This window comes from Penaeus monodon, chromosome 7 (genome assembly GCF_015228065.2).
Source record: "Penaeus monodon isolate SGIC_2016 chromosome 7, NSTDA_Pmon_1, whole genome shotgun sequence".
Lineage (NCBI taxonomy): Eukaryota > Metazoa > Arthropoda > Malacostraca > Decapoda > Penaeidae > Penaeus > Penaeus monodon.
The window spans coordinates 8,045,497-8,049,984 of record NC_051392.1 but is presented as its reverse complement, the minus strand read 5'-3'; the positions used below and the strand labels follow the sequence as shown (position 1 = coordinate 8,049,984).

The window sequence follows — 4,488 nt, the reverse complement described above, 5'->3', positions numbered from 1 at the left end:
CGCACTTTCTCTCTCTTTCTCTTACTCTCTTTTTCTGTCTCTTCCTCTCCACCTCACTCACTCCTCTTTCCATTTCTCTCTCTTCTTCTGTATTCTCTCATTCTCTCTCCCTCGCAGTGTTCCCAACACAGTGCCAAAACCCACCAGGAGTGCCACTGCCGTGTTCCTCACAGCGTCACCAGAACCCCAGATCTCATCCGCTCGGGGTATTGCAGGGGGGGGGGGGGGGGGGCAATGCTTAGACGCCCCACTCCTCGCCCCCTAACCCCCCCCCCTTCACAATGTAATCCTCCCCCCCCCCAAACACATACACACAAAAACGAACACAAAACAAGAGGCTTATGCGTCTTTTCATCCGTTTATTTTTGTTTTTCTATTCTTCTTATTCTTATTATTCTTATTCTTATTCTTGTCGAAAACTCACAACCGGAATTCGCTTAAAGATGGCTACGGAATCCGCTCTGTTCATGCAATGGCTTTGCACTCTTCTTCACTTCCCGGCGTCAGAAATGTGTTTATACGGTTGTCTATTCATTTATATATTTATCTACCTATTTATTTATCTGTCTATTCGTTTATTTATTCGCCTATTTATGAATTTCCGCGGGTCGTCTCCCGTTCTGAAGGAAGTCGAAATACTGTACATGTCGATCTCAAGAATGAAATGACGATAAGAACTATTCCTTTTTTTTTGGAGGAGCCCAGAGAAAGAATACTTCGAGATCTCAGTGAAGTGAAAAAATGGGGAAAGAATATATATCGATCAAATATAACAAGAAAAAAAATGAAGGCTGGTTGCATCGCCCGCCCTCCTCCCTCTCTCTCCGCCCTGGCCTCCCCTCGCCTTCCTTCCTTATCATAAGGGTGAAAATTGCACGTCGAGGCGGTTTCCGAGTGCGCAGGTATTCGCGAGCAGTTAATCATAAGTGTGAATCGCGATCGCACCGCTAATGAGGTTGATTAGTGTGAAGGGAGTCGCGGTCTGTCGTCTTCATATTACTCTGAGGGTGAGTCACAAGCACTACCGCCTTCTATGGATTCCCTTCGTACTTACAAACCTCCTAGTTCATAAATGCACCGAGGAGAAATCTACGAAAGAAGGAAGGAAGAAGACGAACGAGAAGTGAGAGAAACGAGGAGGATTTCGAGGAGAAAAGGCGTCCAGGAGGAGACTCGAGGGAAGGAAGACCGAGCGCTTATACCCACACCGCACACCCGCCAATATGGAGTCTCGTCCAGCTGATAGCAGGCGGACGGGACCTCTCGCCTCTGAGTTCCTACGGCTATATCTCCCCGTCGGCGCTTCCTGCCCCCTGCACGACCTCGCCAGAACCCCGAGCGTGACCGAGAGACTCACCTGCTTGGCGTGGGAGAAGGAGAGGAGTTGATCCGAGAGTTAGATAAGTGGTTTTCCAGGGAGGTCGGTTACGAGTCCATGCTTGTGTCCAGCGGTCTCCTGCTGCACTGGAAGATGGAGGCGGCGGTCCGGGGATCAATAGGGAGGACTCGCGCTCGCAACCGCTGCCACGATATTCCCCCCCTGCGAGTGCCGTCCCTCTGGTGTTTCCTCGGAGGGTGTGGCCCTGTGTGGCCCTGTGTGTGGCCCTGTGGCTCTCTCGCTAGCTCTCGAGGCAACCAGACGGCGGGAGGAAATAGTCAGCCGCCACACTCTGCTGGGAAACGTATATGTCTAGCAAACTGACGTCTGTACAGCGAGCCAGCCTGGATTATTCGAAGACCAGTAGCCTACATACGGCTCGCATGTAAGGCCGGCGCTGATTGGCCCGCGCCGTGATCAATGCCGGCGACGCGCCAATGGCAGGCGCCCACACATCCGCGGGGAGTCGGCAAAATCGATATACAGGGCCAGGGAATGAGTGCCAAAACGCCTTGTACGCAGCTCCAGCCCTGAGCGATCCTCCCACTCGTAGAGACCCTGGCGGAACGTCGTGTGGGGCGGCCTGTCTCTGCCCGTCTCTCCCTGTCTCTCCCCGGACCTGCATGTCTCTGCCTCTCTCCGTCTGTCTCCGTCTCTGTCTCTCCCCGGCCCTGTCTGGCTCTGTTTCTCTCCATATATCTCTGTCTCTCCCCGTCTCTCTCTTTCCCTCCCTGGCCCTATATGTCTCTGTCTCTCTCCGTCTATCTGTCTCTCCTGGCTCTGTCTCTCTCTTTCTCTCTTCCCGTCTCTTCTCTCTCTCTCTCTCTCTCTCTCTCTCTCTCTCTCTCTCTCTCTCTCTCTCTCTCTCTCTCTTCCTCTCTCTTTTGGGATCGTTTCCTTCGTTAGTCAAGCGCCTCTGTTTCATACAACGCAAGTCTTTCTTCCTCCGTTTTCCCCTTTTCCTTTTTTCTTCTCTCTCTCTCTCTCTCTGTCTGCCTTCCTCTCCCTCTCGCATTTTCTCGCAAGACACGAGACTGTGAGTTTACAACGACATCGGAGCGCATTTCCTCTTGCATTTCTCCTGACCTCTGGCACCCAAAACACGGTGACGTCCCCCCCCCCTCTCCCCACTCCCCCCCTCCTCCTCCCTACCCTCCTTAAGGTCCCCCACCCCATCCCCAATCCCCGATCTCCTCCCCACACACACTCCCCCGGTTTTAGAATCAATATGACAGATGTGCCACGGGAAAAATCGCCGTGTATCAAGAGTAATTAGGGGCGAGGATCAAATACCATGACCAGAACCCCCCCTCCCCTTCTCACTCCCTTCCTCCCTTCCTCCCCCCCCCTCCTCCTCCCCTCAATCTTCACCTCCTCCCCGTCTCACAAATTCTTGCCTTCCCATCCCCCCCCCTCTCCCTTTCCCCAATTCTTAACCCTTCCTTTCCCCACGTCCCTAAGCTCCTGCTTTTCTCCAACACTCGCCTCCCCCCTCCCAGCTCTTCTCTTTCCCCCTCCCTCTTCTCCTCCCTCCTTTCTCCTCTCCCCCCCCCGTCCCCTCCCCTCCCCTCTCACCCCCATCTCCCAAGCTCGACCTTCCTCCCCCTCGTCCCCTCCTCCTTTCCCCTCTCCCCTACACCCCACCCCCTACGCTGGAGGGTAAGGGGGGGTGCGTGTTGGAGGGGGGAGGGGGAGGGGATTTGGTGGGGAATAATTTGGTGAATGGTACTAGGAGGGGCACAGAGGATGGGTAGGGAGGAGAGGAGGGAGAGGGGTGGGGGGAGGAGAAGAGGGAGAGAGGAGAGGGATAGGGGGGTAGGAGGGGGAGGCAAAGAACGAAAGAGTTAGGGAGAGGAAGTGGGAGAGGATGTGGGAGAGGGAGAAGGAGGGGAACCGAAAGGGAGAGAGTTAGTGAGAGGAATTGTGGGAGAGAGAGAGGGGAGAGGGAGAGGGGGGGAACCGAGAGTTAGTGAGAGGAAGTGTTTGAGGGAGAGAGGGAAGAGAGGGAGTGGGAGAGGGAGGATATGAGGGAGAGAGACGTTTGGGAAGTGGGAGAAGGAGATGGAGAAGGGGGAAGAGAGGGAGGGAAACCAAGAGGGAGAGAATTAGTGAGAGGAAGTGAGGGAGGGAGAGAGGAGGAGAGGAAAAAGGAGGGGGAGAAGGAAGGGATTAGGGACAGACCGATAGAAAGACAGACAGACAGACACAAGAAAGACAAAAATTTGTGAGCAAACGTATGAATATTTCCTTCCTCTTTTAATTCCCCCATTTTATTCACAAAAAAAAAACAGCTGCCTTGTCCACATATCATACACCATATTACGGAGATTAATTAGAAACACGTCTGTGCCAAATTTCAGCTGAATTACGCCAACCGTAACACCGCAGAACGCAGTAGTTGATTCTTTTTTTACGGAAACTTGAAAAAGAAAACACAATAAAGTAAATTTGAGATAAGGTATCAAAAAATAGATAAATAAATAAATAAAAAATAAATGAATAAACAAAAAATATAAAAATAAATAAATAAATGAATAGATAAATAAAAATAAAATGTATATAGGGGTATTGGTTTTGGCTGCTGTCCTTTAAATTGCCGTATCGTTTGGCCCAAAAATGAAGGCTTGGCGCTAGTTTGACATAGTTTGCGTCAAAAACACAAAAACACGGAGACATCAGTAAAAATAAATATAATACAGACCAACCGACATATAGAGACAGACAAACAGTCAGAGATACAAAAAAATACAGAGATACAGAAACACGGACAGAGACAGACAAATAACCCTACAGAAAGACAGACAGGCAGAGATATAGACATACAGACTAACATACAGAGACAGAGAGACGGATAGACAGAAAGACAAATACACAGGTAGACCGAGAGGCACACTGACAGACAGAACTACAATGAGACAGAAAGACAGACAGACACACGCATACAAATTAAAAGACAGACAGGCAGATATACACACACACAGACTGAAAGAAAGACAAACATACAGATGGGCATACACACAGACAGTACAGAAGAGACAGAGAGACAGACAAAGAGAAAAACAAATAAACAGACACACACACCACACACACACACACACACACACACACAC

At 50.6% G+C, this 4,488-nt stretch overlaps 1 protein-coding gene across 14 annotated transcripts in view; it reads right to left on the bottom strand.

Annotated features, from left to right (window-relative positions):
* Positions 1-1,738, bottom strand: part of LOC119575036 (synaptotagmin 1-like) — a 117,330-nt gene extending 115,592 nt beyond the window's left edge. For 9 of the 14 annotated variants that reach the window (XM_037922366.1, XM_037922369.1, XM_037922367.1 and 6 more), the window contains exon 1: positions 1,358-1,738. The gene's annotated coding sequence lies outside the window, so the exon portion shown is untranslated. The remainder of the gene's footprint in view (positions 1-1,357) is intronic. The other 5 variants (XM_037922376.1, XM_037922378.1, XM_037922377.1 and 2 more) reach the window with 1 other exon arrangement.
* Between the last annotated feature and the right edge of the window lie 2,750 nt (positions 1,739-4,488).